A 25169-nucleotide genomic window follows, 5' to 3' on the forward strand; every position below is an offset into this window, starting at 1 on the left:
CACTGAGCCACCTGGGAAGCTCCAACTTACCTGTAGAATCATAAATAATAATTATGCATACTTATGGAGTACAGAGGCAGAGATAAACAATGGCGGGTGGGTGGGGGAAGACCAAAACCATGTAAGATGCCAGGCTCAAGACTGGGTTTTACTGATAGATGTGGGAGTGCCCCTGGTTTGCCCTTGAGCAGGGCAGAGTCAAAACCATCATGGTGGCAGGAGGAGGGAGATGGATGGGAGGGAGGGACACTACTCAGGTGACTTCTGTAATAGCTCTGGTAAGAAAGGGTATAGCTCTGAAGTAGGTCAGTGGAGTTGGAGACAAGGATATGTTTTGGAACTGGGAGGAGGGAATGGGAGAGAGGAGGAGGAGGAGCAAGAATCACACTTGAGTTTCTCACTTGGATGTCTGGTGCTTTTGGCCACATCAAAAGTGACTTGTATATATACCTAGATTTAATTTAATTATGAGGAAAAGGGTTTGGAGTTTTTTATATTTCAAAGAAATATCAGGTGGAGGTGTGCTATGGTCCTAGATTTGCAGGTTTGGTCAGCTGGATGCTCTGCTGTGTGGAAGCCAGCAGAGTGGGAATAGGGTGTCCAGGAGGCATGCGAGTGGATCTGCAGGCAGCCTTCATTAGCAGCATTATGCTTCTCAGTAGGATGATGGTTCCTTTTTTTTTTGAATAAACATGAAACAAGCCAAGGAGGTTGCAATGTTATAGAATTAGTCAGTGTCAAACTTGGTAACTGCTTGGCTTAGGACAAAGAGTCTGATAGAGTTCTGATCTTGACCTAACTTACTATATGCCTTTGGGTGGATCGCATACTGTCTCTAGGTCTCAGTCTCATCTTCTCAAAAATGAACCACTTGGGTTAAATGATCTTTAAATTCTGTTTTAGTGCTCACATTCTATATATCACTGTTTAACCAACATTATGTTAAAAAATGTACATAAATCAAGAGTTTGGGGGAAGATTAGGGTTTTATTTCTGAGGACAATACCTAATTCAGTCGCAAAACAACAAGCTTTAACTCCTTTGACATTTCATCTCAGGCTGGACTCATAGAGGACTCTGGGGAGAAGAGATTATCTGGATATCATCTAGTTCAGTTTCTTTATTCCAGACTTGAAAGGAATGAGGAACAGCGAGAGCATCACCCGAGGTCATACAGCTGGTGAAGAGCAGAGACAGGAACTGAACCCAAGTCTCCCAAAAAGGGCCACAAGGGGCATATAACCACCAGGTTACGCACTGCATGGCTTTGTAGACTCTTATGTGAGTGGTACCCCTGAAATTATGGAGGCAGAGATCCTGCTCTTGATCCCTACTTTGCACTCCTCTCACTCTATGTATCTAGTTGTTTAAAATGCCTCCTCACCCCTCTGGATACCCAGCACCTCTCTTCTTCCCTTTTCCTTGCCAGTTGGAATCCTATTCATCCTTTAAAACTCAGTACAAATATGACCTCTGTGTCCCCTTTCTTCCCTTTGTACATACCCCTATGGCCATATATGGAATTTCCAGGTGGTTCACTGGCAAAGAATCTGCCTGCTGATGCTGGAGATGCAAGAGACATGGGTTTGATTCCTGGGTCAGGAAGATCCCTTGGAAAAGGAAAAGGCAATCCACTCCAGTATTCTTGCTTGGAAAATTCCATGGACAGAGAATCCTGGTAGGCTACAGTCCATAGGGTCACAAAGAGTTGGACAAAACTAAGTGACTGAGCACTCATGCATGCAATGGCCATATATACATAACACATTACATGGGAATGGTTTCTTATTTGTCTACAATTAACAACATTCAGAAAACTAAGATCACGGCATCTGGTCCCATCACTTCATGGGAAATAGATGGGGAAACAGTGGAAACAGTGTCAGACTTTATTTTTGGGGGGCTCCAAAATCACTGCAGATGATGATTGCAGCCATGAAATTAATAGACGCTTACTCCTTGGAAGGAAAGTTATGTCCAACCTAGATAGCATATTGAAAAGCAGAGATATTACCTTGCCAACAAAAGTCCGTCTAGTCAAGGCTATGGCTTTTCCAGTGGTCATGTATGGATGTGAGAGTTGGACTTAAAGAAAGCTGAGCGCCGAAGAATTGTGTTCAAAAAAGCTTTTGAACTGTGGTGCTGAAGAAGACTTGAGAGTCCCTTGGCCTGCAAGGACATCCAACCAGTCCATCCTAAAGGAGATCAGTCCTGGGTGTTCATTGGAAGGACTGATGTTGAAGCTGAAACTCCAATACTTTGGCCACCTCATGCGAAGAGTTGACTCATTGGAAAAGACCCTGATGCTGGGAGGGATTGGGGGCAGGAGGAGAAGGGGACGACAGAGGATGAGATGTCTGGATGGCATCACCGACTCGATGGACGTGAGTTTGAGTGAACTCCGGGAGTTGGTGATGGACAGGGAGGCCTGGCGTGCTGCGATTCATGGGGTCACAAAGAGTCAGACACCACTGAGTGAACTGAACTGAACTGAACCCAAAAGGGTAGGAATTGTGTCTTATTCATCTCTGTACTTCTAACGTCTAGCCCACGTGCTCAATTAATGTCCATGAAATGAATGAAAACAAAGGATAAATGATAGGATGAGTGTAAAATGAGGTTTGCTGGAGAATATAGAATCAAACAGAAAAGCTTAGGAAGCCATGTCCCATGAGGTGTAAATGAGACTGTGGTTTTCCTCTCATCTGGCTATTTCTTGGACCCACAGGTCATCACCCTCATTAATGACAGCTCCCCTAAGCTGTAAGCAGGAAATGCTTTGGTATCAGGCCTGATGGCCCATATTGAAGACATAATCCTTTGGCCCGTGACTCACCAATGGATTCCAGAAGGCTCAGTGTGGGTGGCCTTCCTCAATCAATCAATGGTTGGGCGTCCCAGCTTGTGATTGGATCCAAGCCACCCAAGCGTAGAGGTCTCTCAGATGCATCCTGTATGGAGCCCTCTGGCCATCAGGCCTGTGTAAGTTGTAGCCACCCACCAGGAGATGCAGACAAGCATCCATAAAAGCCAGCTTTTATGACCACTGACACCCCCTTGAGCATGGTCATTATGATTATTTAACATTTATGAGACACCCTTGGTGCAGTGGGGCTAAGGGAAAGCCAGTTTGGCAGTCTCAACACAAACTGATGTTTCTATATAACCGTACAGAGGTGATCCCTCCCACCCAGATTAGTTCATTTACAACTATATATAACCGTACAGAGGTGATCCCTCCCACCCAGATTAGTTCATTTACAACTACATTCAGGAGCTCATATAGGCCAGAGCAAACCTGAATGTATTCTGTATAGTATCAATCCAGGCATTAACCCAGGGAAACCTCAGTTAATCAAAACCCAGAGAAGGAAAATTCTCAATTAACTCTTTTGATTTTTACACTACCATTGATTTGTTCTCTGAGTGATGTTGATGTGCAAAGTCTTTTGTTCACTCTTTCTCATTCAATAAAACATATAAACTGCTGACCATGCCACATCATGTGTCTGCTCTTGACATTGTAGAGATAAATAGACAGCCTGTACCCCTAGACAAGGCAATCTTATGGGGAAGAGAGGCATGGAAATAGAAATATAGTCTTGCAGGTGAAGTGTAAGAGCCAAGTTGATAGAAAAGTGGAGGGCTAGAGGAAGGAGTGGTTAACAGGTTAGGCAAGCTTTATAGGAGAAAAAGCTCAAGATGGCATTTGATTGATGATGACAATTTCCAGTGGGTTGTACAGAACCACACAGGAATGTGTGGACCTTATAGGAGAGGAAATGAATGAACAAATGAATGGGAAGGTAGAATGTTACAGAAGATTGAGAGAACCCTAAGATATGCAGAAGGGCTGAAATCTACAGTGTGAGGGGATGAGGTAGAAAATCTGGGCAAGGACTAGATTATAAAGGCCTTGATCATTGTTTAAGAAGTGACTGCTGGAAGACTTCCTTGGTGGTCCAGTGGTTAAGACTCTGCACCCCAAATGCAGAGAGCCCAGGTTCGATCCCTGGTTGGGGAACTGATCCTACATGCTGCAACTAAGAGTTTCCATACCACAGCTAAGACCCAGCACAGCCAAGTAAATAAATAAAAGAAGAAGTGACTGCTGCATTTGGAAACACGGGTCCCCTTGCAGTGCTCTCATCCCTTGATTTGGGTGGCATCACATTCTGATGCAGCGGCTCCTACCTCTTTGGCCATGTCTCCCCTCTATTATTTCGGAGAAGGCACTGGCAACCCACTTCAGTACTCTTGCCTGGTAAATCCCATGGACGGAGGAGCCTGGAAGGCTGCAGTCCATGGGGTCGCTAAGAGTCGGACGTGACTGAGTGACTTCACTTTCACTTTTCACTTTCATGCATTGGAGAAAAAAATGGCAACCCACTCCAGTGTTCTTGCCTAGAGAATCCCAGGGATGGGGGAGCCTGGTGGGCTGCCATCTATGGGGTCTCGCAGAGTCAGACATGACTGAAGAGATTTATCAGCAGTAGGAGCCTCTGTTATTTACACGGAACTATCTTCCTCTGCCCATGCTTTAATGACAGTTCCTCAGGGTTCCTGCCCCTGTTTTTCTCACTCTAGATCCTTCTCTGAGCAAGTTTCCTACTGCAGTGATTCCCCAAATGATATCCCTCATCCAGATACAGTCTTTTCTTAACTCCATATAAGTACATAGACCTAACTGCCTATGGGACATCTCTACCCAATGGGGCAGCCATCTGCTCCCTAAACCTTCATTTGTTGTGTGTTTCCAGTCTTACGAAAAGTGTCAATACCTGGAACTCTCCTAGACTCTTTACTTTCCCTCATTTGTTGTTGTTCAGTCACTCAGTTTTGTCTGACTCTTCAAATCAATTCCACCAACCATGCATTCATTCACCCATTAGATATTTATGGAGTTCTTATGTTTTTTCAGAGATTTGACCAGCATCTGGGGATGTGGAAATGAGTAAAACAGAGCCCTGACCTTTGAGGAGGAGTCAGAAGAAAGGGACAGGATTAGGTGGCTGTCCCTGTGGATGTAGCAAGACAGGGCTGTGGGTGCAAGGTGAAGGCCCCTATCCCAGCTGGATGGCTGGGCTGGTGTGAAGGAGATCTGGCAAAGCCTCTTCCGGAGAAGATGCCTGTGCTGGGTCTCAAATACTGAGTAGCATTTGGGCAGTGCAATAAGAGGTGGGAGATGGTGAGGGGAGGGAGTTGTTCTGGAAGAAGGGTCACAAGAGGAAGTGAATAGAGATAATACATGGCACAGCTGAGAGCTGCTGGGGAGAAAAATGGGTGGTAAGAGATAAGCAGCTGAGGTTGGGTTATATAGAGCCTGATGAAGAATTTGGACATATCTCAAGGGAAATTATTGAGAGTCCCTTGGACAGCAAGGAGATAAAACCAGTCAATCCTAAAGGAAATCAACCTTGAATATTCATTGAAAGGACTGATGCTGAAGCTCCAAATACTTGGTCCACCTGATGTGAAGAGCTGACTTTTTGGAAAAGACCTTGATGCTGGGAAAGATTGAGGGCAGAAGGAGAAGGGGGCAACAGAGGATGAGATGTTTGGATGGTGTCATTGACTCAATGGACATGAGTTTGAGCAAACCCCAGGAGATAATGAAGAACAAGGAAGCCTGGTGTGCTGCAGTCCATGGGGTCACAAAGAGTCAGACATGACTTAGTGACTGAACAACAACAACAAGGGAAACAGGAAAGGAACCTGGTGTTTGGAGCTGGGAACTAACCTGATCAGGTTAATTGTGCAGGAAGAGCATGTCAACAGGTGGGGTAGGTTGTCAGGGGAGGGAGGGTCTGCTACTATAAGAAGGTCATGAAGAGGTGATGAGGTCAGACCTGAGGTAGGTGCTCTAGGAATGGAGAGACAGTGCTGCTGGGGAGACAGCTCTCAAGGAGGGTGAGCTGCCTTGCTCATCATTTGACTGTGGGTATGGTCCCAGGGTAGAAGGAAGGGGCTGAGGTTTTTTCCTTGAGTGAGAGGTGAATATTGCTCGTGTTTTTGGAACACAGGAGTGGAAGCAGGCTTTCAGCATAAAAACCTTCAACTTTAGACCAGATTTGAGATATTATATGCCAAAAAGTGTTGCACGCCTGATTTTCTCCCTGTTCATAGAATGGGGGCAGACTGCAGCTCCTGGATCTGACCTTGACCTCTCTGGGTTGAATCCATAACCTTGAACTGGGCACAGAGATCCAGGACAGAGCAGAGGGCTGCTGGGCCATGTGGGTGGTGGGAGTGAAGTCACAGTCACCTTTGCTGCCCCGCAGACTGCTGGCTGTGGTGGGGCTCCTGCTCTGCTCCATTTCCCACTAGGAATGCTGGGTCACTGGAGAAATGCAGCCATCCCCATCCATACCAAAGAGGGAGAACTCCTTGAACCCTGCCTATCCATGCTGCCATGCCCCTCTGCCTCCACAGTTCAGTTCAGTTCAGTTCAGTCACTCAGTCATGTCCAACTCTTTGTGACCCCATGAACCGCAGCATGCCAGGCCTTCCTGTCCATCACCAACTCCCAGAGTTTACCCAAACTCATGTCCATTGAGTCAGTGATGCCATCCAACCATCTCATCTTCTGTCATCCCCTTCTCCTCCTGCCCTCAATCTTTCTCAGAATCAGGGTCTTTTCCAATGAGTCAGCTCTTCGCATCAGGTGGCCAAAGTATTGGAGTTTCAGCTTCAATATCCATCCTTCCAATGAACACCCAGGACTGATCTCCTTTAGGATGGACTGGTTGGATCTCCTTGCAGTCCAAGGGACTCTCAAGAGTCTTCTCCAGCACCACAGTTCAAAAGCACCAATTCTTCACATGTTTCTCATTAAAGGGCTAATGGAGGGGCTGCTGTGGTTGGTGGATTTGTCATTACTCTGTCCTCCTCCGATTTAATCCTCCAGAAAATCTTATGATTTTAAAGGGAAAGGGGTGCTGAAGAAGAGCTTGCCGTTCTCCGGGAAAAATGAGTTTTAGGGTTCTGTCTAGATGATGGTTTCCTTTTCTCTTTCTTTGTTTTGCTTTTTGTTCATTTTGTTACAAAGGGCAGGTGTCTCCTGTTGTCTTTGAACAGAGTAGCATCCCTCTGGTACTTTCTTAGAGCAAGTGAAATGGGTTAAGTCTGAAGGAAGGACGGTGGGCATGGGGTTGCCAGCTCTGAGCCTCTCCTTCCTCATCTGTAAGAGGCTGGCCTAGATGAAGTCCAAGTCCTCTTAGCTCTAAGCATCTAAGATATGGTTCTGAGGGTCAGTGAGTTGGGGCAGCAGCACCAATGAATGGGAAAACAGGGAGTCAGGAGTCCTCACTCTGCTTGCTAGCTGTGAGAGCCTGGGCAATTCAATTCACCTCCCTGAATCAGGATTTTCCTGTCTGTCAAATAAAGACAGTTATCCTGTTTATATATTTTCAGGCTATTAGGAGGAACAAATGGAAATGTCAGAGTGTAATTTGTAAAGGGCTGCACCCTTCAAGGAACTTGGGTCCAGTGGATGACTTTGCTCATCTAAGTCCTTCAACAATTTAAGCCGGTTGAATTGTGCCCTAGAACATGGTCAGTATGAATAGTGTGAATAACCCAAATTCCTCCTCAGTGAGACCAAGATTTCCTCATCTGTATTATAAGTACAATAATAACTATCCCACAAGGTTGTAGTTAGGAATAAATAACATAATTCCATTCACTTCTTTTATCCATTCATCTATCAGTCCATCCATCCATCCATCCAACCATATATACAACAAACCTATCACACTTGTTGTTTATCAGATTCTTTGCTGACCTCTGGGGACACAGAAATGAATAGGACATGGTCCTGTCCTCTGTGAAAGCACAATCTAGGTAGAAAGACACAAAACTAACAATAAATAAATAAATAAAACAAGTTGTTGAGGGATACATGTACTCTAGATGTTTGGGAGCCCCATAGAAGGGCAGCATTTAGCTTAGTTTGGGGGTCAGCTAAGTTTCTTTGGAAGAGGTGGCATCTAAGCTGAGACTAGAATGAGTCAGCCGGTGCTGGGAGGGTTAAGAGAGGGCAAGGGGGACCACCATCCAGACAAAGGGGCCAACATGGAATATTCTATCTTCACAGCTTTGCATGACTTACTCCCTTACTTCTTTCAGGCCTCTATGCAAAATATCCCCTCCTCACAGATATTTTCCCTGAGCACCTTGTTCACTGTCCACCCCTTTATCCTGCTTTAGTCTCCTTCACATCACTTATCATGACCTGAAGTTGTAGTGTATTTAATTTTGTATTCTTAGGCTATTCTCTATTGAGAGGCAAACTCAGTGTGGGCAGGGACCTCATCTGTGTTGCTCAGTGCTGATCCCCATAACTTCATGTCTGATGCTGTATTAGTTTGTCAGGGTTGCTGTAGCAAGGTGTTATAGGCTGGGTGACTAAAGCAGCAGAAATGTATTTTCTCACATTTCTGGAGGCTAGGGATCTGAGATCAAGGGGTCTGCAGACTTGGTTCCTTCTGAGGGCTGTGAGAAAGAATCTGCTTCATGTCTTTCTCCTATCTCCTGGTGGTTTGCTGGCAGTCTTTGGTGTTTCTCATCTTGTAGACATATCCCCTTGCTCTCTGCCTTCATCTTCATGTGGTATGACCCCCATGTGTACGTGTGCAAATTGTCCCTGTTTATAAGGACACAATTCACCCTATTCCAGTGTGACTTCCTCTTAATTAATTACATCTGCAATGACCCTATTTCCAAATCAGGTCACATTCTGAGATATTGGAGGTTAGGACTTTAAGATGTGGATTTTGGGGAAAGGGACACAATTCCCCCCACCAAAGACCCATAATAGATAGTTAGGATATAAGTGTTGAATGAAGGAATGCATGGATAAAGGCACAGAGGCAAGAATTAGCATGGTGCCTCTGGGGGGCTCTGGGTTGTTTGGGATTCTTGGAGCTTCAAGGGCAAGTCAGGGCCTGGTAAGCACTAACACCCAGGAGGTGTGTATACCTCCTCTTTAGCACATGAGAAGCCTCCAATCAGAGGTAGCTGCTACCATTCTAATTTCTACTGGTTGTTAAGTGGAATGCATGACCATCTCTGTGGCTATGCATCTTTGCTCTTAGAAGACCCCTTTCACATCATGGCAGAGCTGAGTGTTAGCAGCTTGGGCCAACACCGTCCTGTTTGTTGTTGTTGTTCAGTCACTAAGTCATGTCAAACTTTTGTGACGCCATGGACTGAAGCACGGCAGGCTTCCTTGTCCTTCACTATCTTCCAGAGTTTGCTCAAACTCATGTGCATTGAGTTGATGAAGCCATCTCATCCTCTGTCATCCCCTTCTGCTTCTGCCCTCAATCTTTCCTAGCATCAGGGTCTTTTCCAGTATGTTGGCTCTTCACATCAAATGGCCAAAGGATTGGAGTTTCAGCTTCAGCATTGGTCCTTCCAGTGACTATTCAGGGTTGATTTCTTTAGGATTGACTGGTTTGATCGCCTTGCTTTCCAAGGGACTCTCAAGAGTCTTCTACAGCACCCCATTTCGAAAGCATTAATTCTTTGGCACTCAACCTTCTTCATGGTACAACTCTCACATCCATACATGACTACTGGAAAAAGCATAGCTTTGACTATATGGACCTTTGTCTCAAAGTAATGTCTCTGTTTTTTAATATCCTGCCTAGTTTTGTTTTAACTTTTCTTCCAAGGAGCAAGTGTCTTGGTTTTGTGGCTTAAATCACCATCCACAGTGATTTTGGAGCCCAAGAAAGTATCCTGTTTACCAAGAACCATATGCACATCAGCTTACTCAGCAGGTCCCAAAGACCTATGTCTTATATGAGGCCTTCTAACCTGGTCACCTTTTCTTTACATCCCAACAATGGGCTGCCTTCTGCTCTCTGATAAACAGCCTATCATTCATGAGCTGAGATCAGGAATGGTTACAGAGGCTGTAATATATTTCCTTTAGGGTCATAGCCTCTGAGAAACAGTTTCTGATTAATCAACCCTTGTGATAAAGCTTGGGAAAGGTAACAGGACATAAATAGCAACGGAAACCAAGATTAATGTGGAAATGTCCTTGAGATATCAGGATAGGAAGTTGGGAAGGAGCCAAGGGGGCTCCTTAAAGAATAAGCCGGAGTCAGAGGGAGATAACCTCAGAGCAGAATGAAAGGGGTGGTGACTGCCTGTCATGAATCCAGCCTCTGCCACCTACTCACTCTAGAATCAGGGCGTAAGTTATCCTTCCACTTGAACCTCAGTTTCCCTAGCTCAAAGGCAGGGATCCTATGACCGGAGTCATTGTGAAAATGCTAGAGGATGGATAAGAGTTTAACATAGAGCCTGGAATTTAACAAGACTTCAATACATGGTAACAACTATAATATCATATACAAATTAAGTGCTTATAATGGTCAAGGCATTATTCTAAGTGATTTGACCCCATGAAGTGGCTACAATCATAAAACTCATTTTGCAGTTGAGAAAACTGATATTCAGAGGGTTTAAGTAAATGCCCAAGGTCACATAGTTACTAAGCAGTGAAACTGAGATTCACACTCGGGCCGTCTGTCCAGGAGCCCACGCTTTTAATGGTTATGCTGTGTAACTCTTGGCCTAATTATAATTGATGTTAGTATCCTTTAGTTATATGATGAGACTTTAGGGCATTTTCAATCAAGAATACTGGACGTAAGACAAATAACAAAAGTTATTAAATGATTCCTAGGTGCTAGGCAACAAAATACTTATATCACTTAACCCTCACATGCAGTCTGGAAAAAATGCATTTATCACCTGTATTTTAGAAATAAGGAAATCATGACTCAGAATTATTGTATAGCTACGATTCAAACCCAAGTCTGTCTCAGTCCAAAGCCCAAGTTCTCTCCACTCCCTCTGCATCCGGGAAACTCACTGGACGTGCAGTGGGGGCTAGCATGACATCCAGAGCCCCATCTCTAAGGAGTGATTAAAACTGGGAAGGCTCTTCCTCACTTGCGTCAGAGCTGAGTAAGGTAAGGAAGACCATTATCAAGTTCACAAGGCACCAGGTCCAAAATGAGTAACAAGTCAGACTCCCAGGGGAAGTTAAGAGGGCAATAGGAAAAATACTGCTGGGTTATGGTAGTCCATGAAAGCACAGAGGAAAATTCAGCCAGTAAGGAAGATGGATAGGAGAGCTTATAGTTAAAACTGGCTGGAGGTAAGGAAGGAAGTGATTGACCTAATTTTAGAAAGCCTCAGACTCTGAGGCTCCTAAGGGATGAGACAGGGAGTTTGGGTGAGGAATATTTACCATTTATCATCCCTTGGCCTCTGCAGGAGGGGTAGGGGATAAACTAGCTTGGAGACATCCTCCAGTGGGGTAGTAAAAGGATGAGCTTTGAAGTCAGGGAGAACTAGGGTTGAGCAGCAATGGTCAACACTAGAGGTGAGGTGGGAAAGGCTTTCTCAGGGATCATCAGTAGGGTCTCAACCAAAGATCTGATTTATTCAAGAATCTGAAAACATTCTTCAGTGAAAACTATTATTAGATGCTGCTTGTACTGTGCTATGGACCATGCATATACTGTTTTCAGAAGACTTGAAATGCCAGTGATAGCTTAAAAAGTGTACACTTGATGGAGAAGGAAGGCAGTTTAATGTTTTATCTGGATCCAGAGGTGCATCAACGTAAAGGACAGCTCCAATCAACAAACATGATGATATCCAAGAAGAAATGGTTGGTGATGGACAATTCAGAAATGCTTCCCCAAAAGGTGAATGGTTCTTTCAAAAGTTTCAGGTCCTAACCCTTGTAGAAAACACTGACGCTCAACATGCTAATTCTTAGTCCAAGAAACACGGGTCATCCAGGGATTATAAAAAACACTGGGACTTCCCTGGTGACCCAGTGCTTAAGACTCCACCTGCTGATGCAGGGGACATGGATTGAATCCCTGGTCAGGGAACTAAGATCCCACAAGCAACGGGGCAGCTAAGCCTGTGTACCATAACTACTAAGTCCGCACTGTAGAGCCTGCAAGCCACAATTACTGAAGTCCATGCTCCCTAGATCCCGTGCTCTACAACAGGAGAAGCCACTGCGAGGAGAAGCCCATGCACCACGACTAGAGAAAACTCGAGGCCAAAAAAATAAATGAATGAAAATTTAAAAAGCAAACAAACAAAACCCCCAACTTCTTTCATCTCTCTGAGGCTTGTCTTCCTCATCTATGAAACGGGACAAAAGTATCTGCCTGTTAGAGTTTTTGTGAGTGATTATATGAGAAAGGTTGAAAGAGCCTAATAAATTGCCTGGCTCATGGTGGGCAATGAATTAATGTTCATTGGGTGAATCTCAAGGGGAGATGAAATGTTTGTAAAAGGAAGTCTTCACTGAATCATGATAGAAGTGTCATCAGTAGATTTCTAGTTTCTTTAGATCAGAAAAGAAGTTTTCATGTCTTCTGTGTTTGGCCTTTATTTTGTTCAATACCTACTATGCTCTCAAAGCCTTAAGACTGCTTAATAATGCACGAGCATAAATGCATATACTCAAACCCTGGCATACAGTATTGTTGCCAATACATAATGCTTGCTGAAGTTTGCCTTATAGGACTTTAACATCAGTATCTCTTTTTTATTCAAAATTAAGATATATTTATGGTTGCTTTCCTGATTTTAAAAATAATAAATATTGGTTGAAAATAATTTTATTAATTCAGGATGATATAGCTAAGTCACTTCAGTCGTGTCCGACTCTGTGCGACCCCATAGACGGCAGCCCACCAGGCTCCCCCGTCCCTGGGATTCTCCAGGCAAGAACACTGGAGTGGGTTGCCATTTCCTTCTCCAGTGCATGAAAGTGAAAAGTGAAAGTGAAGTTGCTCAGTCGTGTCCGACTCCTAGCGACCCCATGGACTGCAGCCTACCAGGCTCCTCCGCCCATGGGATTTTTCCAGCCAAGAGTACTGGAGTGGGGTGCCATTGCCTTCTCCGCAGGATGATATGGAGTAGCAAGTAAAAGAATTCTCTCTAATTTGACTTTCAAGCATAACCATTTTTTAGTGTGTATATGCTTCTAGAGTTTATTTTATATGCTTATAAACCTATATGTTGCATTCTACACACACACACACACACACACCCCTAGTGCAGAATTTTTATCTCTAGCTGGGCACACTTCCACCCAGAATAAAGACCACATGGCCCAGTTTTTGTTCTAGCAAGATGTGTGCAGGGAATTAAGTTTTAGACAATAGCATATAAGCAGACAGGTTGTACAGCACCCAGAAGGTTGCTTAAGAGAGGCTGATGCAGGTGGGAGGCATGTCTTTTCAGCCTTTTCTCTGACTCCTTCTTCAGTTCAGTTCAGTCACTCAGTTGTGTCTGACTCTTGGCGAACCCATGGACTGCAGCATGCCAGGCTTCCCTGTCCATCACCAACTCCCAGAGCCTACTCAAACTCATGCCCATTATGTTGGTGATTCCATCCAACCATCTCATGATCTGTTCTCTGTTCTCCTCCCACCTTCAATCTTTCCCAGCATCAGGGTCTTTTCTAGTGAGTTGGTTCTTTGCATCAGGTGGTCAAAGGATTGGAGTTTCAGCTTCAGCATCAGTCCTTCCAATGAATATTCAGGACTGATTTCCTTTAGGATGGACTGGTTGGATCTCCTTGTAGTCCAAGGGACTCTCAAGAGTCTTCTCCAACACCCCAGTTCAAAAGCATCAATTCTTTGGCACTCAGCTTTCTTTCTAGTCCAGCTCTCACATCCATACATGACTACTGGAAAAACCATAGCTTTGACTAGATGGACCTTTGTTGGCAAAGTAATGTCTCTGCTTTTTAATCTGCTGTCTAGGTTGGTCATAGCTTTTCTTCCAAGGAGCAAGTGTCTTTTAATTTCATGGCTGCAGTCACCATCTGCAGTGATTTTGGAGCCCAAGAAAATAAAGTCTCTCACTGTTTCCATTGCTTCCCCATCTATTTGCCATGAAGTGATGGGACTGGATGCCATGATCTTAGTTTTCTAAATGTTGAATTTTAAGCCAACTTTTTCACTCTCTTCTTTCAACTTTCTTCAAGAGGCTCTTTAGTTCTTCTTTGCTTTCTGTCATAAATGTGGTGTCATCAGCATACCTGAAGTTATTGATATTTCCCCCGGCAATCTTGATTCCAGCTTGTGGTTCACCCAGCCTGGCATTTTGCATGATGTACTCTGCATATAAGTTAAATAAGCAAGGTGACAATACACAGCCTTGATGTACTTCTTTCCCGATTTGGAACCAGTCTGTTGTTCTATGTCTGGTTCTAACTGTTGCTTCTTGACCTGCATGCCTGACTCCTTCTTAGCTACAAACAGATAGGAAGGCAGAGTTTCGTAGGCATCTTAGGCCATGAAGGGACTCTGCGGATGAAGCCGCACACTGGGGACCAGAAGAGAAGAGCTGAGACATCAATAACTTGAAGGCATAGCCATGCCACTCCCCATCGGCCTGCTCCAGGCTTCTTTAACATTGGAGAACAGCTCCCTGTGATTTTAAGCCACTGTGATGAGGTCTTCTAGGACTGGTGCCTGGACACAGTTTCTAAATGATACATCCTTCCACTTAATAGTATTATATACATGTTTATTTTTTCCCTGTCAATGCATAAAAAAATCCACTGTATTCTTTTTCCTGACTATATAACTATTCCATTGTAAGAATATACCATAATTTCCTCAATTCCTTATTGATGAAACTTAAATTCTTTTCACTTTTTGGAAATGATACACAGTGTAGAACTTAAATCTTTGTGTAGATTTTAATATTTTCTTAGGATAAGGAAAGGAATTTTAGGGGTCTTCCCTGGTGGTCCAGTGGTTAAAACTGTGTGCTTCCACTGCAGGGGGCATGGGTTTCATCCCTGGTCAGGGAACTAAGATTCCGCACACTGTGAGGTGTGGCCAAAAAAAGAAAAGGAATTTTAGGGCTAAAAGATATGTGCATTTTAAATTGGTAGTTTAATTAATGAAATTGATTAATGGCTTTGTGTATTGTAATTGATATGTATTGCCAAACTGTCCCTAGAAAAGAGACCGGTAGATTTAAATAAAATTTTGTTTTCTGAGATTTTTCATACATGCAAAGCACAGAGAAGAGCATGAAAAATCTACATACATAACTATTCAGCTTAAGAAGTAGAACATTTCTACAATGGCCTGATGCGCCCTGTGTATCTCATTCTAATGAGACCATCCAACTCATGTCACCCAGCATGCATCCCTAATCTTTCAAAAACCCTGTGGCCAGAGGGTAAGTCCATAGGATTCTTTTACTTGCAAGCCATAGACACTCTTCCCCACCCAAAAAGAATGCATTGGTGCATACAATTTAAATGTGCCGGGTAGAGCTTGCTGGAGAGAGGGGTCAAAGATGTCATCAGGACCCCGTCTCCCTTCTCCTCTCAGGCCTCCTTTCCTCCACACTGGCTTCATTCTCAGTTTCCTCCAGGCCTTCATCCTTTAGGTTCATATCCTGAATCTGCTGGAAAAAAATGGTACCTCTTCTCAGTACCTCCCACATAAGGCCTGGTTTCACTGATTAGATTAACCAAGCTGAGGTACCCATTCTGACTACCTATTAATGGCTCCCATTATGGATTTCTCATCTGGAATCTCTCAAACCCTTCTGATGCTCATGAATATTTTTTGCCTGAGACGGGATAACAAGCCCCAGGGTTAAATACCTTTTTGGGAATGTGGCCCTTGGCAGAGGATCCAAGGACAAGCAATGCTAACAGTTACTGAGTGCTAAGAAGTACTAGGCCTTTATCTCATTCATCTGCAAGGTGGGTATAACATTTGTTTTGTAAATGAGGAAAGCAGAGGCTTAGAGAAGATGAATGGCTGCCCTGAGCTCACACAGCTTGTGTGTGTTGGGACTGGGGTTCGGCCTTAGAATTCTCTCACTCCAGTGTCCAGTGGAAACACAGCCAGGGCACGCTGTCTCTCTCGCAATAGGTATGCATTCACCTCACAAGGCTGTTGCAAAGTGTAACATGAAAACACTGTGCAAACTGAAGCGCTTCACAAACATTAGCACATTGACCTCATTGTGATGTCCTAAATTTACCTCCTTCAGGCCCCCTGGGGGAGGGAAGGAGACAGCTTGGTAATTGGCCTGGTAATCCTGAGTAAACAGATTAAGTAAGCGCTGAGAGAGACAAGTTATTCCCTAAACTATTCTTTTTTTCTTTATTTCTACAAATATATTTCAAAAGTATATCTACAACTCTTTGAGATTTTGAGAATCATTGAACACTTATAATAAAGATTTACTCTGGGTGTGCTGGGAGGACCCTACAAGCTACGATGGAAAGAAGTAGGGTTCAGGATAGACTGGTGGGGTGTCTAGCCTGCCTCTGATCGTTGTTGGCCCTGCTGTGTACCATGGAGCTGGTATCATCTCCTTGATGACCTTAATTTCCCCATTGGTTCCATGTAAGCTTAGGATAAAGACATTCCCATGCTAAAGCTTTTCATCCATAGAATAATTATGGGGTTAGGGTGATTAGGAGGTGTTGGTGACCCACAGCTAGCCCAGTGTCATCCATGAGAGTCTTAGAAAGAAAAGGAAATTATCTTCCATTGGCTGCAGAGCAACCTTCTTGTGGGCCGAGGAGGAGCTGAGGAATGGGACCCTAGGGGTTTTCCTACTTCTGGAAATATTTGGCGTTGGTTATTCCCCAGCCAAAAGCTTCATGACCCCTGCAAGGAGTCATTGGAGAACCTGGCCAAGCTCCAGTTTGAATGTGAGGAATATAGGTCATTAGCAAGAGACTTTAATGTCCCGTAAACTGGCTTCCTGGAGGGGAGAGCTCACCCCGGCATAATCAAGCTTTTAGCAAGAAGCTCAGCCAGTTTCCAGCCTGGGGCACACAGAGCTTCTGGAGGACAGGCAGTGCCAGGAGGTGGGAAGAGCGCTGGATTCTGGGTGAGTGGGTCTAGTCCAGGCTCTACCACTGACCTGGGAAGTCGCTCCCTCTCTCTGGGGCTCCTTTGCTTCGTTTTCAGAATGAGGGGTGATTTTGGATGTGCTCTGGGGCTTTCCAGCTCAGACAAAAACCACACAAGGGGATGAAGTGAACAGACTGTGGAGCCTCCTCGCCTGGGTTCTGACACAGCCTTGCTGCTCGCTGTCTCTGGGTCCTTAGTTCATTTACTTAAACTCCCTGTGTCTCAGTTTTCTCATCTGTAAACTGGAAATACTCAGTTTACACACTTCATTGGGTTTTGTGACATTTCAAGTTAAAGCCCTTCAGATAGAGTCTAGATCAAGTAAACACCCTCCACCTATAAAAGGTTACTGAGCGAGTGTGCTAAGTCTCTTCAGTCACGTCTAGCTCTTTGCAACCCTACGGACTATAGCCTGCCAGGCACCTCTGTCCATGGGATTCTCCAGGCAAGAATACTGGAGTGGGTTGCCATGCCCTCTTCCAGGGGATCTTCCTGACCCAGAAATCGAACCCACGTCTCTTATGTCTCCTGCATTGGCAGGTGGGTTCTTCACCACTAGCACCCCTGGGAAGCCCAGACCCTTACTGTGATCATCACCCAATCCACAGCAGCCAGTGCCCTCTGTCTAGGAGGGTGGGGTGAGCAGACCTTCTGAGATTGGAACCTGTGGTCTTGGGAAGATGCCTTTATGCCCAACTCATTTTGCTGGAGACTCTGTAGGAATGAACTTCCTTCAGAAAGGAAACCCCTGGGAGGGTGGGGGTCAACATGTAAGACTTAGAGGTGTTCTGCTGGGAAGAGGGGAGGGCAAGAGGAAGAAGGGAGAGAAGAGGTGGAAAGACAGGACCAGGACGACTTGGGTTCAAGTCCTGGCTATGCTGCATCCTTGCTGTGGGAACCTTGAACAAGTCTCTGGATTCCTCTGAACTTCATGTCACTCTTCTTTAAGTTAAGAGCATGGTGCCCAGATGGAGGATTTGTTCAGCATGTGAATCAAACAGTGGAGTGAGAACACGTGGCCTGGTGTTCTAGGGTGTTCTGGTGTTCACCTGGCCCTACACTAGGGATGCTCATCAACAGATGCGAGCTGAATGTGAATCAGAGGCCTGGAGGATGCAGCCTGTGATGGCAGTAGGGTGTGAGGAGTGGTGGAAGTGGTGTGTGCGTGTGTGTGCCCATGCCAGTGTGTCACAGTGGGGGCTTGGAAGAGGAGGGAGGGGAGAGATGTGCCTCTTACCTAACGACTTTCCAAGTCTCTTTATTTGAAACACCACTGCCGTGGTTCCTGCCCACACCTCTCCCATCGGACGTTGCCCTCCTACCGGACATCTGCCGCAGCCTTGACCGGCCACCCTGCCTCTGGTTCTCACACACTGCTCATTTTCTTTCATCTGTAACCAGAACCTTCCTTCCAAAATAGAGATCTAGTGTCACTCCATGACTCTTTGCTGTCCCCAGGATAAGGTAACAAAGCCCTGGCCAAGGATGTCTTCTGATTGCCCCCTGCAGGGCCCCCATCTTCCCTTCTTCTCCCTGGGCCCTGATCTCTGACAGGCCCACCACGTTCATGTTCCCAGTTTGGTTCAGCCAATGAAGCCCCGGGAGATGGGAAGGGAGGAGGAGAATGATCAGAGTACTGACCTCCCACTTGCCTCCTGCAGGTTCCTGGGGAGGGTCGTGTCCGTCTGCCAAAGACCACAGCTCCCGCCACAGTCTTCCCCGTACCCTGCCTGCTCAGGTCCCTTCAGGCTTCATGGTGGACCAGCTACTAGCCTGTGAATGCTGCAGCATCCGTCATCACGTCTCCTGTTTCCCGTCTACACTTTGTATCAAGTTTCTTACACTTTTCTTAAATCACTCAGGTAAGCATGCCATCTTTGTCCTGCTGGGACCCTGCCTGATCAATAAACACTGCTTACAAGGCCCCATATGATCCTCCCTAGCTGGTCTGGCCCCTGCACCCTACGTGCCCACTTCTCCCCATTAGTCACACCAATCAGCCTTTTTCTCACCTCAAGACTTTCCCACAATTGGAGCTTCTGTCAAGATCACATTGTTAGTCTGCCCTTTCTTCTACCAAGAAGCCCTCCGATACCTGCAGGCTTGGTTGGAGCCCCTCCGCTAGCTCAGGGGTCCCTTTGTACTACCCCCTCTATCCCAGCATGAATCTCGATAGTGCAGTTGTCTGCTTGCCTGTCTTTCTTTCCTACCAGACGGTGGACCCCATATCTCACTGGTGGAGAGTGAGGTAGAGGTTAAGGGCGCAGACGCTGGGGCCGTACCTCCCGGGTTCATTTCTAGCTTTGCACTTCTCAGCTGTATCTGTGGAGCCTTAAACAAGTCACTTAACCTCTGAACAGTTACCCTGTAGGTAAGATGGGGATATAGAAAATATCTACTTTTAGGGTTGTTCTGGAGATTATATTAGTTAATATATGTAAAACTAAGTATTTTTGTAATTCCATATGTTAACTAAGTTTGAATATGCTGCTAAGTCACTTCAGTCGTGTCCGACTCTGTGCGACCCCATATACGGTAGCCCACCAGGCTCCCCCGTCCTTGGGATTCTCTAGGCAAGAACACTGGAGTGGGTTGCCATTTCCTTCTCCAGTGCATGAAAGTGAAAAGTGAAAGTGAAGTTGCTTAGTCGTATCTGAATCTTAGTGACCCCATGGACTGCAGCCTACCAGGCTCCTCCGTCCATAGGATTTTCCAGGCAAGAGTACTGCAGTGGGGTGCCATTACCTTCTCCGAAGTTTGAATATATGTAACTGTTAATATTAACTCATATCTCTAATACTTAGTTTTACACATATTAACTTAGTTAAAATATGGAACTTAATATACGGAGTTATTAACTAATTTGGTTATAGTTGGTACCCAGAAAACATTAGGTATATTTTAAAAAATTTTGGCCATGCTGTGTGGCATATAAGATCTTAGTTCCCTGACCAGGGCTCAAATCTGCACCCCCTGCAGTGGAAGCACAGAATGTTAACTACTGGACAGCCGGAAAAGTCCCAATATTAGGTATTATGGTCAGTTGGTGAAGCAAAGGGTATGCTCACTGGAGAATGAATGGCTTCTCTGTGACAGGTGTGTCATTGCACAACACTGTACTTTCCCTTTTAGTTTTTACAACAAGCTTGGGAGGAAGAGAGGCTAGAAATTCTGTCCCCACTTGACAGATGAGGACACTGAACTTGGACAGACCTGCCCGGGGACCTACACCTGACACAGAGCCAAGGGGCCCCGGAGCCTGGCTGTGGAGGCCCCTGGCTGGGTGCCTTTGCCTCTGGCTGCTGCAGAGAGTGAGGTCTGTGTGCTTCAGCTCTGTCCCGGTCTGCCTGGGGAAGGGGCAGCTGCAGAGTGGGTGGAATCCAGGGGCTTTAGAGGCCTCGACTTTGGTCACTTTCCATGAAAGTCTCTGAGTCACCTTTGGGATTTTCCAGGCTAGAAGATCCTGGAGGCTTAAAAAGAAAAAGCCCAACGTGTTGCAAGTTCTGAAACCAACTGCCAGTACAAATTCTGCTGGCCCAGGCTTCTCATCTGAGGAATACGGATGTAGAGGGAGAGCCCCAGGCAGAGACGAGAGGGGAAATGAGCCTTCATGTGCCAATAATTCTCCTAAGTTTCATAAAAACATTAACCCAGTGCATCTGGGCAGCAAACAGTTCTCTAATAATGCTCGACATGCTGCCTTCTGATTGGCTGCATCTATCTTTTATCCTTGACATTGAACATTCTCATTCATCCCCCAGGCCCCAGACCCCAGCTCAGACACACCAAAGGAGCCCCGGCAGTGGCTGTGGATTGACCAACTGAATATGGGGATGGATCTAGTTTCTTGGTCCCCACACAACTCTGTTTTACAGATAAGGAAACTGAGGTTCAAAAGGGTTAAATGCTTTGACCAAGGTGACGCTGTTAATAAAGGGAAAGACTGAAGAGTGGAGGCATTTCCTCTAGGAGGTGTAAATGCGGCCAAAGCGTTCAGGTCCAACAGACCAGGGTTCATAGTCCCAATCTGCCAGCTACCTGCTGTGTGATTTGTGTAAGTGACTCAACCTCTTTGAGCCTCAGGGGGCTGTGTTGATGAAATGGATTCAGTAAAAGTGATGAAATGGATTCAGTAAAAGTAAATATTTTTTCGAGTTGTTATGAGGATTAACACAATGTATGCAAAGGGACTGGCACATTGGTACAAAGAAAGAACTCCCTAAGTGTCCTTGTTCTTATTGTCCTTTTTAAATTGTTATTATTACTATTATGTAAAACAAACAAACAAACAAACAAACTTCAGAATTGGTTACTTCTGTCATTGAATATATGCCTGGTATACAGATGAGCTGAAAAAATTAGTTTCTTCCCTTTCTGGGGGTTAGTCTATGGTAGCGTCTACTATGACTGGTGGTCTCAGGACTGAACGTTTGCCAGGGGTTCGTGATGTCCAACTCAGGCACATTTTGGGGATATGGACAAGAGATTGGAGGTGATGACCTCCAAGTACATTTGCTCTAGGCAGGTAGATAAATCCCCTCCTTCTAAGCAAGTGCAGAATCACTTCACACAAGCCCTAGCTCACCCATGCTGTTCCTGCTCTGCTTGCGTGAAGTGGCTTGGAGAGCTCTCGCAGGGACTTTCCAAGGATTTCTCTAAGCTTCTTGCTTCTCCCAAACACTCCAGCACCCCAGTCCCCCTCCTAGCCTCTCCCTCTTGGCCGGCATAAACTTGGTGCCTTCTGAGGTATTTTCCCTCTACAAAGACAGCTCAAGGACCTGCTACTTAAACAATATCCATTTATAATCCAGCCAGCAGCCAGGCCATCTCTCCAACACACAGAATCTATTCTGAGGGGTCTCTGTTATCTCAATTTGCAAACCTGAGAGGTACTGGAGGTCTTTTCACAATTCAGAAAAGGAAACAGATTGAGAGAAGCAAGTAGTTTTCTCCAAATCACACACTGGTTAGTGGCAGGGCTGGGAAGACACCCAGACTTTGAGGCTCATTGTCTTCGAGGAGCGTAAGCGGGTGGGAATTGAGCCTGGACTGTGGCCTGGTTCGGCTACTTGCTGCCTGTGTGGCCTTGGCAAACTGTCCCATACCCAGAACCTCTATTTTCTTACCTCTGAAATGGGCATAATGATGCCTTCCTCACAGGAGTGGTAGAAGGAGTAGAGAAGACCCTGAAGAGGAGGTCGCTCAGCACAGCGCTTGGCATAAAATAAGTCCCCTTCCCCTCCTACCTGCCTCTTCTTTCTGGGCGTGAACAAGGGCTTTGGAGTCAGACAGTCTTGCTTAACTGACGTGTGGACTTGAAGAAAGCATTCACTTTGGGGGTCTTAGTTTTTTCCTTATTTATCAAATGGCAACAGGAATGACCATAATGAGGGGCCTTTGAAGAATTCAAAGTATGAAAACTGAGGAATTCAAAGAGATGATAAACATAATATAGGAGTCTTTCTAGACAAAGCTGCTCTTTTTTCTTTTTCCCTCCACAGACTTACAGATTCGGGGCCCCAGTCCTAAGTTACAGGCACAGGAGAGTGAGTGAATTTTTGGTTCTTCCTCTGGGCACAGAGCAGGGCGGCTCTGGGCTTGAGCAGGCACCTGGTTCAGCCAGCAGAGCAATGGCTCCGGGGACAGAAATGCTCCCTCTTGCCCAGTCTTTGGGCCACTTCAGGACAGGGATCCCTTGTGGGAGGGGGTGTCAAACCAAAACAGGGTCACTGCAGTGGCTTCCAAAGAGGGTGTTGGAGACCGGGACACATAAATAACCCTGAGGAGACAGCCCCTTGGCACCCCTTCCTGATCAGGAGTAAACATTACGTTATTCAGAGAGACACTTAAGATTCAAACCACTTCATATTTAATCAGCAATCACGCTCCCTTCCAAAAGCCATTCCAGGAAAAACGTAAGTCGAGTTTTTGACAAGAAACAAAGCTTTCTGAAAACTTATGCACACATCCCAGGCCTCAGGGGACAAACTTGTGGCCCCATTTTGATCAGTGGTGGCGCCGACCTAGGACACTGGGGCCTGGGTAGTGCATAGCTGTCTAGTATTCCCGCTGTCCTGAGGAGTCGAGGTGGTTCAGGAACAGAGAGGCAGACGTGGGCTGTGGAGATGACAGGCCTGCATTTGAATCCCATGTCTTCCTTCCATGCCTGTGTGCCCATCAGCAAGACTCGTAACCCCCAGGAGCCTTGTGTTCTTAAAGGTAAATCAGGAATAATTATGCCCACCTGGAACGTTGTGCTGAGGTTTACATCACCTACACCCATGGATTAGGTTGAACCGTACGAACCTGCCACTTCTGAAGGTCAAAAAGTGTTGCCTGTTGGCTTCAGGCTATCTTGTAAAGTGCATGGCACATTTGAATGGACCCTAAGTTGGGTTAAACATTTACAAGTGCATCTCAAAACTTAGTAAGCATAGGAAGTGGAGAGGGGGCATGAGGCGTGTGAGCAAAATGTCTGATTCAGAAGCTCCACCTGGGACCTGGGAATCTGCATTGAACAGGCTTGCAAACCCCCACTTCATGTGAAATGGTTGAGGTGGTGCTTAATGCTCAGCTGAACTAAGCTTTGAACAGAGAAAAAACAAGAGATGGGGGAGAAGACAGTAGAAAAAATGACAATTCCCTCCCCAAACCCTTGTCATCTTTTTTTGTGTGTGTGTCCAAGTAGATAACAGGATTACCTTGGTGTGCATATGTATGTGTGTGTGTGTGTGTTTGTGTGTGTGTGTATGTAAAAGAGAGTGGGAGAGAGGTTGAGACCTTTCTGATTACATTGAAGCCCCAAACGTCAGACCAGGGGCTTGTCCTCTTTTCTATATTCAGTTCAGTTCAGTTCAGTCGCTCAGTCGTGTCCGACTCTTTGCGACCCCATGAATCACAGCGCGCCAGGCCTCCCTGTCCATCACCAACTCCCGGAGTTCACTGAGACTCACGTCCATCGAGTCAGTGATGCCATCCAGCCATCTCATCCTCTGTCGTCCCCTTCTCCTCCTGCCCCCAATCCCTCCCAGCATCAGAGTGTTTTCCAATGAGTCAACTCTTCACATGAGGTGGCCAAAGTACTGGAGTTTCAGCTTTAGCATCATTCCTTCAATTTCCTAAATCTTTGCACCATTCTGAGGTGATGGGTTGGTCGATATGAGTTTTACCCCCAGTAGCTGCCTCTAAAATTCTGCATATTTTTTCAGCTATTTTCAAAATATCCTTAAAAGTTGGAGTAAGAGGAGTTAGCCAGTGGAGACATGTGAACATCAGACTTGAAAGTGTGTTGTGAGTTCTCCTGATCCCCCCTCTTCCCATGTTGGTTGAGGAAGAGGGCATCTCCCAAGGTCATGTGATATGAATTGGGGCAGAGATGGAACTTGAACTTGAGTCCTTGAGGGCTAAACATTTGCTCTCCTGGGATTTTGTAACTAAGCTTTACTTTAGTCTGCTTATTGCTGTTGTGACTTAAATCCCAGTCAGCAGATTCTCAGTCGCATTAACAGCAGTCTACATGACTTGTCGTTAAGTGCTTCTTCCTGGTTCAGCTGACACCCTACACACACTGCTGCCGGGGAAAGCAGCCTATTCATTCATCTGTTCATCCAGTACCTAGAGATCAGCCACACCAAGGATGCAGTGCTGAGCACATTAGACACATGTCCTGTTCTCATGAACTCCTCGGCCTCGGTGTTCCCACTATGTATAATTATAGGAACTATAAGGCAAATGCTGTGCCACTTTGAGGACATATAACAAGGAGGCCAGCTTTAGCTGAGGCCAATGGGACTTGCCTGCCCCTTGCTTTCACCAGGATCTTTCATTGTAGCACACAGACTCTAGTTGTAGCTTTCAGGCATACTGCTTGTGGTGTGCTGGCTTCGTTGCTTGGACACATGTGGGATCTTAGTTCCCCAATAAGGGATAGAAAACCTGCATCCTCTGCATTGTGAGGCAGATTCTTAACCATTGGACCACTAGGGAAGTCCCTGCCCCTTACTTTCTGACAGAAACCTAGTGTTGAGTCCAGGCTCCAAAAATAGGCACAAGTTTCAATGAAATCCTTGCTAGCTCCAGACACCATGCTGGTCTTTATGACTTTAGCTACAGATCTAAAAGAAAGGATGATGAGACCAGAAAGAGTACTGATGCTCAAGCTGAGGTGATGTTGGCAACAGCCAACACCTCAGGGTATTTGGGGGAGTC

The 25169-nt window shown here is 45.6% G+C and overlaps 1 non-coding gene across 1 annotated transcript; it reads left to right on the forward strand.

Moving 5' to 3' along the window:
- The first annotated feature begins 3951 nt into the window (after nucleotides 1–3951).
- TRNAW-CCA (transfer RNA tryptophan (anticodon CCA)) lies at nucleotides 3952–4024 on the forward strand. The gene has a single exon. It is a non-coding gene; the product is annotated as a tRNA-Trp (tRNA).
- The last annotated feature ends 21145 nt before the right edge of the window (nucleotides 4025–25169 follow it).

The sequence above is a fragment of the Bos taurus genome, chromosome 3 (assembly GCF_002263795.3).
Source record: "Bos taurus isolate L1 Dominette 01449 registration number 42190680 breed Hereford chromosome 3, ARS-UCD2.0, whole genome shotgun sequence".
Taxonomy (NCBI): domain Eukaryota; kingdom Metazoa; phylum Chordata; class Mammalia; order Artiodactyla; family Bovidae; genus Bos; species Bos taurus.